This window comes from Pleurodeles waltl, chromosome 9 (genome assembly GCF_031143425.1).
Source record: "Pleurodeles waltl isolate 20211129_DDA chromosome 9, aPleWal1.hap1.20221129, whole genome shotgun sequence".
Classification (NCBI taxonomy): Eukaryota; Metazoa; Chordata; class Amphibia; order Caudata; family Salamandridae; genus Pleurodeles; species Pleurodeles waltl.
In genome coordinates, this window is record NC_090448.1 from 623882352 (window position 1) to 623896642 (window position 14291).

The window sequence follows — 14291 nt, forward strand, 5'->3', positions numbered from 1 at the left end:
TAATGCACTCCACCCAGTGGCAATGCATATCATACAATTACATTTCTCATTCCACAATTGTGCTCCAGGTGACACAATTGCACTCCATGCTACACAATCTCAGTCCATGGCACTCAATTCCACACCATTCAACACTATTCTATGCCACATAATTTAACTACGCATGACATTATTCCACACTACCCTCATAGATACAGATCTAAGAGCACCGAGCGCCTCCTTGTGGCCCATTAAAGTAATGTTTTCATACTAATGTGGCCCAACGAGGCCATAAGTGCTTAGCCAAATATACAAAGTGGAGCAATGCATGCATTGCACCACTTTGTAGCCCTTTACGCTGCAATATGCCTGTGCCAGGCCTTATGTATACAAAATGGGCATTCCCCAGTTAGGGACACTGAAAAAATGGCGCTAAATGATCTAAGATATTTCTTTGCGTCATTTTTTGGGCACTTTTTATACCTGCTCAGAGCAGGTGTTAAAATGAGGCACATCATTGTTTACAATTAGTTTCAATCGGCTTTGCAGGATTACTGTCAATACAATTCACACTAATCCTGCAAAGCTCCGAACTAGCGCTAGATCCTAACTTCCGGCATGGTGCACTGTATATTAGATTCGGGGCACACATAGTGGCGTTAGGGGAGCACTAAGGGACGCAAGAAAAGTGGCTCTGCACTGGGAGCAGCAACACTTTTCTTCAATCTGTCTAGTAGTTCTACTTCGCATAGTCCCAATCCAGTCCACATCACATAATTCCATTCCTCTCCCTTCAGTGTCCCACAATTACATACCACCCATTTTCACTTCATGCCACATAGTTACACAAGACGAAACACCACACAATTTCATATGGTACAATTCCTAGCCACACAGATCCACAACAGAATTCCGCAGCAGATACTTCCGTTTAATTTAAGTCCTCACCCTACCACAGAATCCCACACCATGCCACATAATTCCAATGCACCCCATGCTGCAGTCCCATGCCACACTGCACAATTCCATGCCATTTATTTCTACTCCATGCCACATAATTCTATTTCACACCATGCCACATAGTTCTAAACCATACAATTGCACTCCAAATCACACAACTGCACTCCACTTCATTCTACACCGCACAATTGCACTCCACGCCACACAATTGCACGGTGCACAATTCCAAGCCATGCCAAATAATTCCTTTACATGGTACATAATTGCACACTATTCACATCCAGTCCACTGAATGCCACTCAATCCCTCTCCATTAACCATAATTCCACTCAGCGCCACATAATTCCATCTCTGTTACATAATTCCATTCTGTCACATAATTCCACTACATACCACATAATTCCACTCTATAACACAACTCGACTCCTTTCAATGCAACATAATTATATAGTACACATTCACACCACATGCCACATAATTCCATCGCACCCCACACCTTAACTCCAATCTATATAATTCATTTCCACATACTTTCACTCCACGTCATACAATTGCACTCCACGTCACACATTTGCACTCTATGCCACAGAACTCCTCTCCACGCCACACAATTTCATGTCTCACAATTTAACTTATCGCCACACAATTCTAGAGCTCATAATTCCACTCCACACTACATAATTCCTCTCCTTGTCACATATTTCCACTCCACCACATGCAACATACTTCCACTCCACTCAACGCAACACAATTGTACTCCACAGAATTCCACGCTACACCACACAGCTCCACACCCACTTCATAATTACACTCTATGGAACATACTTCCACTACATAATTCCATGGAATGTCACCTAATTCGACTCCACACAATTGCCCTCCAAACCACAGAATCCCACGTCATACCATATAATGCCATGCAATTTCATGTCTGACAATTCCATGCCATACAATTCCATGCCTAGCAACATTATTTCACCAATATATGATAGCTTACCATTGGTTAGCTTCAGTGTCGCTCTCATTCTCATTGTTACTGTTCATTATAGCATGCATGTGCCATGCTGTAATCTCGCCTTTGCCTCTCCCACCCCCTCCCACCCCCCCGGATCACTGACCAAGCACTTATGTTTTTTCACTGCTCCTGTTTCTGGAGCTATGTTTTTTGGGTTCACGCACTCCGGATGAGTGTTTGTGATTTCAGACCGTCTCCCATAGCCCCATCCATTTGTTACTTTTCCTCCTGCCCGCCCATCCGTGTTGCTTCTTTTCCCTTCTGCACGCTCCCTACACGTTTTATTTCTTCCACCCCACATGCCACAGTTTCACTCCATGTCGCATAGTTCTACTACACTCCATGACACACAATTCAACTCCACATAATTCTACTCTGATTCATGCCAAACTACTGTATCACCCTCATCCCAGCACAATTTCCTACAGCACAATTCAATGCCACATTATTTTCCTCCACACCACATAATTCCATCCAAGACCACCCCACATAATTCCTCTCAAAACTACACAGCATAATGCCACATCTTCTCACATAATTCAATCCACTTCACGCCACATCATTCCATTCTACACAATTGCACTCCTAGTCACACAAATACACTACACACCATGCAATTCCACATCTCACAATTGCACACAATTCCTGCCCACTCAACTCCAAAACACAACATTTAATTACAGGCCATGCCGCATAATTCTATTCCATGGCATGTAAATCTGAGGTGCAAAATTCCACTCCACTCCATTGCGCAAAACAACTCCAAGACACATAATTCTACTCTCTGCCACATCATCTCACTCAGCGCCACATAATTTCACTCCACATCACATCATTCCTCTCTACTCCAAGACACACAATTCCAGGCCACACCACTCAATTCCAGCACATGATTCCACTACACACCTCATAACTTAGCTGCTCACCACATTCTTCTGTGCCATGCCAACTACTTCCACACCATGCCACATAATCGACTCCATACCACACAATACATCACTACCCAACTGCACTCCATGCCACACAATTTCACATCTCACAATTCAACTTCATGCCACACAATTCCATGCCATGCTACAATTCCATGCCGTTTTCCACTCCATGGCACACAATTGAGTGCCATGTTCATAATTCCACGCCACATAGTTCTACTCCCTCACAGGACACATAATTCCATGCCACACCACATAATTTAACACCATGTCAAATACTTCCACTTCACACAATGCCACTCCACATCAAAAAGTAGCTCTCAACATTACACAATTCCAGTTGAGGTCACACCTTTGCACTCCACACCACACATTCCCAATTCTCACAATTCTATCCCCGCCACACAATTCTACCACACGCAACACAATTCTATGCCACATAATTACAGTCCTCGCCTCTTAATTCCACTCCATATTTCCGTTCTATTCCAGGCCACATGATTCCACTCCAAGCCACTTAATTCCACTCCACATAATGCCACACAGCTCAATGCCATGCAATTTCACACCAGAAATCCACACAACACCTCACCATTTCAGTCCATCCTGCAATACATAATGCCACTCCATGCCACATAATTCACTACACTTAATGCCACACAATTCCACTCCAGCCCACTTATTTTCACTCAACCTAATACCACACAAATTTGTGCTAGAAATCCAAGACATGCCACATCATTTCAGCCCACTGTACAAGGCATAATGTCATTCTATGCCACATAATTCCACACAATTCACTAATTCACATAATTTACTGCACTCCATGCCATATAATTCCACTCCTCGTAATTCCACTCTATGCCACACCACATAATTCCCTCCATGCTGTATAAAACAAGCTGACTCCGCATAACATAGCTCAGCACAACACAATTTCACACCATGTCATGCAGTTCCACAGAACATAGTCCTACTCTGTGTGGCACAATTCCACACCTCTCAATGCTGCAAAGTTCCCCTCCAGTACACATAACTCCACTCCTCCGAATTTCTATCTGTGCCACATCATTCCACTCCACCTCACACAGTTACAGGGCACACAGTTATTCTTTGCCACCTTGCCACAATTTCATGCCACATAATTCCACACCATGTCAGATAATTCCACTCTTCTCCACATAATAGACCTATATGGAACATATTTGCTTTCCACGTTACAAAATTAAGTCCATGCCACACAATTCTACTCATACCACACAATTCCACATCCCACAGTTCCACCCCCTCCACAAAAGTCCAGTCCACAGAAAATAATTCCACACCACATAATTTAGTCCCACTCCACATGATTCCACACCACATAATTCAACTACTTGTGACATAATTTCACTCCACATAATTTCAGTCAAGTCTCTGCCACATAAAGCCACTCTGTGCCACACAATTCCATGCCACACAAACTTGTGCCACATCATCACACTCCACAATGCATAATGCCACCCCACATAACTCAACACAATTCTAGGCAATGCAATTCCACACCAGATTTCAATGCCACATAATTTCAGCACAAGCCACACCACATAATTACATGCCATGCCAAATAATTCCACACCAGGTATTTTTTACTAATTTTACAGAATTCCACTCTGTTCCTCATAATTACACTATACTCCAATGCATATAAGTGCATTCCATATAATTCCATTCCAGTCAATCCAGCACAATTCCACCAGACATCACACAATTCTACATCACAAAATTCCATGCCACACCATAAAATTATATATCATGTCATTCAGCCTTGCATAAATCTACTCCATACATTTGAACTTCACTTCCCACAGTTGCACTCTACTCCACACTTTCACACCACACAATTCCAAACCATGCCTCACAATTCCAGGATACACGATGCTACATTATTTCACTTCACTAAATATAAATTCCCCACACTCCATATAATTTCAATCTGCACCACATAATTCCACTGTACCACATAGTTCCACTCGGTACCACATAATTCCATTACGCTACATATAATTCTTCTCCACTCCACTACACATCATTCCACTCCACTCAAAACAACACAATTGCCTGCTACACAATTCCTTGCCCATGGCTCTCAAATTCATAACACACCAATAATTCCATCTGTCTCACATAATTCCAAGCCACACCACTTAGTAAAATGCTGTAACTCCTAATTACAACCCATTGGCACATAATGCCAATCCATGCCACATAATTCATATCCACACAGTTGAATTCCACACAAACAATTCAACTTCACCAAATTCAATGCCACGCACCACAATTCTATGTCATATAATTTTACTCCAGGCCACATAGTTCATCTCCACTACACGTAATTCCAATCTACACATTTCCACTCCACGACATGTAATTTGACTCCACGCCACATATTTCCACTCAACTGCACACCACATAATTTCACTCTACGTAGTGCAACACAGTTGCTGGGACACAGTTCCACACCATGCTATATAAATCCCCTTTATACTACAGAATTTCATGCCATGCCACCTAATTTCACCCCATCCCACAAAATTCTAGTCAACACAACATAATTCAAATGCACACAATTGCACTCCTCACCACAAAATTCCACTCGTCAACAAATAATTCTACTCCATCCCTCACAATCCCGTGCCACAAAATTCTACTCCATTCTATACAACATAATTCCACATTGAATACTTCTACACCATGTCATATAATGCACTCCACCCAGTGGCAATGCACATCATACAATTGCACTTCTCATTCCACAATTGTGCTCCAGGTGACACAATTGCACTCCATGCTACACAATCTCAGTCGATGGCTCTCAATTCCACACCATTCAACACTATTCTATGCCACATAATTTAACTACGCATGACATTATTCCACACTCCCCTCATAGATACAGATTTAAGAGCACCGAGCGCCTCCTTGTGTTCCATTAAAGTAATGTTTTCATACTAATGTGGCCAAACGAGGCCATAAGTGCTGTGCCAAATATACAAAGTGGCGCAATGCATGCATTGCACCACTTTGTAGCTCTTTATGCTGCAATATGCCTGCACCAGGCCTTATGTATACAAAATGGGCATTCCCCAGTTAGGGATGCTGAAAAAATGGCGCAAAATAATCTAAGATATTTCTTTGCGTCATTTTTTGGGCACTTTTTATATCTGCTCAGAGCAGGTGTTAAAATGAGGCACACCATTGTTTACAATTAGTCTCAATGGGCTTTGCAGGATTAGTGTCAATACAATTGACACTAATCCAGCAAAGCTCCGAACTAGCGCTAGATCCTAACTTCCGGCATGGTGCGCTGTATACTAGATTCGGTGCACACATAGTGGCGTTAGGGGAGCACTAAGGGGCGCAAGAAAAGTGGCTCTGCACTAGGTGCAGCAACACTTTTCTTCAATCTGTCTAGTAGTTCTACTTCGCATAGTCCCAATCCAGTCCACATCACAAAATTCCATTACTCTCCCTTCAGGGTCCCACAATTACATGCCACACATTTTAATTTCATGCCACATAATTACACAAGACGAAACACCACACAATTTCATATGGCGCAATTCCGTGCCACACAGATCCACAACAGAATTCCGCAGCAGATACTTCCATTTAATTTAAGTCCTCACCCTACCAGAGAATCCCACACCATGCCACATAATTCAAATGCACCCCATGCTGCAGTCCCATGCCACACTGCACAATGCCATGCCATTTATTTCTACTTCATGCCACATAATTCTATTTCACACCATGCCACATAGTTCTAAACCATACAATTGCACTCCAAATCACACAACTGCACTCCACTTCATTCTACACCGCACAATTGCACTCCACGCCACACAATTGCACGGTGCACAATTCCAAGCCATGCCAAATAATTCCTTTACATGGTACATAATTGCACACTATTCACATCCAGTCCACTGAATGCCACTCAATCCCTCTCCATTAACCATAATTCCACTCAGCGCCACATAATTCCATCTCTGTTACATAATTCCATTCTGTCACATAATTCCACTACATACCACATAATTCCATTCTATAACACAACTCCACTCCTTTTAATGCAACATAATTACATAGTACACATTCACACCACATGACACATAATTCCATCGCACCCCACAGCTTAACTCCAATCTATAAATTCATTTCCACATACTTTCACTCCACGTCATACAATTGCACTCCACGTCACACATTTGCACTCTATGCCACAGAACTCCTCTCCACGCCACACAATTTCATGTCTCACAATTTGACTTCACGCCACACAATTCTAGAGCTCATACTTCCACTCCACACTACATAATTCCTCTCCTTGTCACATATTTCCACTCCACCACATGCAACATACTTCCACTCCACTCAACGCAACACAATTGAACTCCACAGAATTCCACGCTACACCACACAGCTCCACACCCACTTCATAATTACACTCTATGGAACATACTTCCACTACATAATTCCATGGAATGTCACTTAATTCGACTCCACACAATTGCCCTCCAAACCACAGAATCCCATGTCATACCATATAATGCCATGCAATTTCATGTCTGACAATTCCATGCCATACAATACCATGCCTAGCAACATTATTTCACCAATATATGATACCTTACCATTGGTTAGCTTCAGTGTCGCTCTCATTCTCATTGTTACTGTCCATTATAGCATGCATGTGCCATGCTGTAATCTCGCCTTTGCCTCCGCCACCCCCTCCCACCCCCCCCCCGGATCACTGACCAAGCACTTATGTTTTTTCACTGCTCCGGTTTCTGGAGCTATGTTTTTTGGGTTCACGCACTCCGGATGAGTGTTTGTGATTTCAGACCGTCTCCCATAGCCCCATCCATTTGTTCCTTTTCCTCCTACCCACACATCCGTGTTGCTTCTTTTCCCTTCTGCACGCCCCCTACACGTGTTATTTCTTCCACCCCACATGCCACAGTTTCACTCCATGTCGCATAGTTCTACTACAATCCATTACACACAATTCAACTCCACATAATTCTACTCTGATTCATGCCAAACTACTGTATAACCCTCATCCCAGCACAATTTCCTACAGCACAATTCAATACCACGTTATTTTCCTCCACACCACATAATTCCATCCAAGACCACCCCACATAATTCCTCTCAAAACTACACAACATAATGCCACATCTTCTCACATAATTCAATCCACTTCATGCCACATCATTCCATTCTACACAATTGCACTCCTAGTCACACAAATACACTACACACCATGCAATTCCACATCTCACAATTGCACACAATTCCTGCCCACACAACTCCAAAACACAACATTTAATTACAGGCCATGCCGCATAATTCTATTCCATGGCATGTAAATCTGAGGTGCAAAATTCCACTCCACTCCATTGCGCAAAACAACTCCAAGACACATAATTCTACTCTCTGCCACATCATCTCACTCAGCGCCACATAATTTCACTCCACATCACATCATTCCTCTCTACTCCAAGACACACAATTCCAGGCCACACCACTCAATTCCAGCACATGATTCCACTACACACCTCATAACTTAGCTGGTCACCACATTGTTCTGTGCCATGCCAACTACTTCCACACCATGCCACATAATCGACTCCATACCACACAATACATCACTACCCAACTGCACTCCATGCCACACAATTTCACATCTCACAATTCAACTTCATGCCACACAATTCCATGCCATGCTACAATTCCATGCCGTTTTCCACTCCATGGCACACAATTGAGTGCCATGTTCATAATTCCACGCCACATAGTTCTACTCCCTCACAGGACACATAATTCCATGCCACACCACATAATTTAACACCATGTCAAATACTTCCACTTCACACAATGCCACTCCACATCAAAAAGTTGCTCTCAACATTACACAATTCCAGTTAAGGTCACACCTTTGCACTCCACACCACACATTCCCAATTCTCACAATTCCATCCCCGCCACACAATTCTACCACACGCAACACAATTTTATGCCACATAATTACAGTCCTCGCCTCTTAATTCCACTCCATATTTCCGTTCTATTCCAGGCCACATGATTCCACTCCAAGCCACTTAATTCCCCTCCACATAATGCCACACAGCTCAATGCCATGCAATTTCACACCAGAAATCCACACAACACCTCACCATTTCAGTCCATCCTGCAATACATAATGCCACTCCATGCCACATAATTCACTACATTTTATGCCACACAATTCCACTCCAGCCCACTTAATTTCACTCAACCTAATACCACACAAATTTGTGCTAGAAATCCAAGCCATGCCACATAATTTCAGCCCACTGTACAAGACATAATGTCATTATATGCCACATAATTCCACACAATTCACTAATTCACATAATTCGCTGCACTCCATGCCATATAATTCCTCTCCACATAATTCCACTCTATGCCACACCACATAATTCCCTCCATGCTGTATAAAACAAGTTGACTCCGCATAACATAGCTCAGCACAACACAATTTCACACCATGTCATGCAGTTCCACAGCACATAGTCCTACTCTGTGTGGCACAATTCCACACCTCTCAATGCTGCATAGTTCCCCTCCAGTAAACATAACTCCACTCCTCGGAATTTCTATCTGTGCCACATCATTCCACTCCACATCACACAGTTACAGGGCACACAGTTATTCTTTGCCACCTTGCCACAATTTCATGCCACATAATTCCACACCATGTCAGATAATTCCACTCTTCTCCACATGATAGACCTATATGGAACATATTTACTTTCCACGTTACACAATTAAGTCCATGCCAAACAATTCTAATCGTATCACACAATTCCACATCCCACACTTCCACCTCCTCCACAAAAGTCCACTCCACAGAAAATAATTCCACACCACATAATTTAGTCCCACTCCACATGATTCCACACCACATAATTCAACTACTTGTGACATATTTTCACTCCACATAATTTCAGTCAAGTCTCTGCCACATAAAGCCACTCTGTGCCACACAATTCCATGCCACACAAACTTGTGCCACATCATCACACTCCACAATGCATAATTCCACCCCACATAACTCTACACAATTCTAGGCAATGCAATTCCACACCAGATTTCAATGCCACATCATTTCAGCACAAGCCACACCACATAATTACATGCCATGCCAAATAATTCCACACCAGGTATTTTTTACTCCTTTTACAGAATTCCACTCTGTTCCTCATAATTACACTGTACTCCAATGCATATAAGTGCACTCCATATAATTCCATTTCAGTCAATCCAGCACAATTCCACCAGACATCACACAATTCTACATAACAAAATTCCATGCCACACCATAAAATTATATATCATGTCATTCAGCCTTGCATAAATCTACTCCATACATTTGAACTTCACTTCCCACAGTTGCACTCTACTCCACACTTTCACACCACACAATTCCAAACCATGCCTCACAATTCCAGGATACACGATGCTACATTATTTCACTTCACTAAATATAAATTCCCCACACTCCATACAATTTCAATCTGCACCACATAATTCCACTGTACCACATAGTTCCTCTCGGTACCACATAATTCCATTACGCTACATATAATTCTACTCCACTCCACTACACATAATTCCACTCCACTCAAAACAACACAATTGCCTGCTTCACAATTCCTTGCCCATGGCTCTCAAATTCATAACACACCAATAATTCCATCTGTCCCACATAATTCCAAGCCACACCACTTAGTAAAATGCTGTAACTCCTAATTACAACCCATTGGCACATAATGCCAATCCATGCCACATAATTCATATCCACACAGTTGCATTCCACACAAACAATTCAATTTCACCAAATTCAATGCCACGCACCACAATTCTATGTCATATAATTTTACTCCAGGCCACATAGTTCATCTCCACTACACGTAATTGCAATCTACACATTTCCACTCCACGACATGTAATTTGACTCCACGCCACATATTTCCACTCAACTGCACACCACATAATTTCACTCTACGTAGTGCAACACAGTTGCTCGGACACAGCTCCACACCATGCCATATAAATCCCCTTCATACTACAGAATTGCATGCCATGCCACCTAATTTCACCCCATCCCACAAAATTCTAGTCAACACAACATAATTCAAATGCACACAATTGCACTCCTCACCACAAAATTCCACTCGTCAACAAATAATTCTACTCCATCCCTCACAATCCCATGCCACACAATTCTACTCCATTCTATACAACATAATTCCACATTGAATACTTCTACACCATGTCATATAATGCACTCCACCCTGTGGCAATGCACATCATACAATTGCACTTCTCATTCCACAATTGTGCTCCAGGTGACACAATTGCACTCCATGCTACACAATCTCAGTCAATGGCATTCAATTCCACACCATTCAACACTATTCTATGCCACATAATTTAACTACGCATGACATTATTCCACACTACCCTCATAGATACAGATTTAAGAGCACCGAGCGCCTCCTTGTGCTCCATTAAAATAATGTTTTCATACTAATGTGGCCCAACGAGGCCATAAGTGCTGTGCCAAATATACAAAGTGGCGCAATGCATGCATTGCACCACTTTGTAGCCCTTTACGCTGCAATATGCCTGCACCAGGCCTTATGTATACAAAATGGGCATTCCCCAGTTAGGGACGCTGAAAAAATGGCGCAAACTAATCTAAGATATTTCTTTGCGTCATTTTTTGGGCACTTTTTATATCTGCTCAGAGCAGGTGTTAAAATGAGGCACACCATTGTTTACAATTAGTCTCAATGGGCTTTGCAGGATCAGTGTCAATACAATTTACACTAATCCTGCAAAGCTCCGAACTAGCGCTAGATCCTAACTTCCGGCATGGTGCGCTGTATACTAGATTCGGTGCACACATAGTGGCGTTAGGGGAGCACTAAGGGGCGCAAGAAAAGTGGCTCTGCACTGGGTGCAGCAACACTTTTCTTCAATCTGTCTAGTAGTTCTACTTCGCATAGTCCCAATCCAGTCCACATCACATAATTCCATTCCTCTCCCTTCAGAGTCCCACAATTACATGCCACACATTTTCACTTCATGCCACATAATTACACAAGATGAAACACCACACAATTTCATATGGCGCAATTCCGTTCCACACAGATCCACAACAGAATTCCACAGCAGATACTTCCATTTAATTTAAGTCCTCACCCTACCACAGAATCCCACACCATGCCACATAATTCCAATGCACCCCATGCTGCAGTCCCATGCCACACTGCACAATGCCATGCCATTTATTTCTACTTCATGCCACATAATTCTATTTCACACCATGCCACATAGTTCTAAACCATACAATTGCACTCCAAATCACACAACTGCACTCCACTTCATTCTACACCGCACAATTGCACTCCACGCCACACAATTGCACGGTGCACAATTCCAAGCCATGCCAAATAATTCCTTTACATGGTACATAATTGCACACTATTCACATCCAGTCCACTGAATGCCACTCAATCCCTCTCCATTAACCATAATTCCACTCAGCTCCACATAATTCCATCTCTGTTACATAATTCCATTCTGTCACATAATTCCACTACATACCACATAATTCCACTCTATAACACAACTCCACTCCTTTCAATGCAACATAATTACATAGTACACATTCACACCACATGCCACATAATTCCATCGCACCCCACAGCTTAACTCCAATCTATATAATTAATTTCCACATACTTTCATTCCACATCATACAATTGCACTCCACGTCACACATTTGCACTCTATGCCACAGAACTCCTCTCCACGCCACACAATTTCATGTCTCACAATTTGACTTCACGCCACACAATTCTAGAGCTCATAATTCCACTCCACACTACATAATTCCTCTCCTTGTCACATATTTCCACTCCACCACATGCAACATACTTCCACTCCACTCAACGCAACACAATTGTACTCCACAGAATTCACGCTACACCACACAGCTCCACACCCACTTCATAATTACACTCTATGGAACATACATCCACTACATAATTCCATGGAATGTCACCTAATTCGACTCCACACAATTGCCCTCCAAACCACAGAATCCCACGTCATACCATATAATGCCATGCAATTTCATGTCTGACAATTCCATGCCATACAATTCCATGCCTAGCAACATTATTTCACCAATATATGATAGCTTACCATTGGTTAGCTTCAGTGTCGCTCTCATTCTCATTGTTACTGTTCATTATAGCATGCATGTGCCATGCTGTAATCTCGCCTTTGCCTCCGCCACCCCCTCCCACCCCCCCGGATCACTGACCAAGCACTTATGTTTTTTCACTGCTCCTGTTTCTGGAGCTATGTTTTTTGGGTTCACGCACTCCGGATGAGTGTTTGTGATTTCAGACCGTCTCCCATAGCCCCATCCATTTGTTCCTTTTCCTCCTACCCACACATCCGTGTTGCTTCTTTTCCCTTCTGCACGCCCCCTACACGTGTTATTTCTTCCACCCCACATGCCACAGTTTCACTCCATGTCGCGTAGTTCTACTACACTCCATGACACACAATTCAACACCACATAATTCTACTCTGATTCATGCCAAACAACTGTATCACCCTCATCCCAGCACAATTTCCTACAGCACAATTCAATACCACATTATTTTCCTCCACACCACATAATTCCATCCAAGACCATCCCACATAATTCCTCTCAAAACTACACAACATAATGCCACATCTTCTCACATAATTCAATCCACTTCACGCCACATCATTCCATTCTACACAATTGCACTCCTAGTCACACAAATACACTACACACCATGCAATTCCACATCTCACAATTGCACACAATTCCTGCCCATACAACTCCAAAACACGACATCTAATTACAGGCCATGCTGCATAATTCTATTCCATGGCATGTAAATCTGAGGGGCAAAATTCCACTCCACTCCATTGCGCAAAACAACTCTAAGACACATAATTCTACTCTCTGCCACATCATCTCACTCAGCGCCACATAATTTCACTCCACATCACATCATTCCTCTCTACTCCAAGACACACAATTCCAGGCCACACCACTCAATTCCAGCACATGATTGCACTACACACCTCATAACTTAGCTGCTCACCACATTGTTCTGTGCCATGCCAACTACTTCCACACCATGCCACATAATCGACTCCATACCACACAATACATCACTACCCAACTGCACTCCATGCCACACAATTTCACACCTCACAATTCAACTTCATGCCACACAATTCCATGCCATGCTACAATT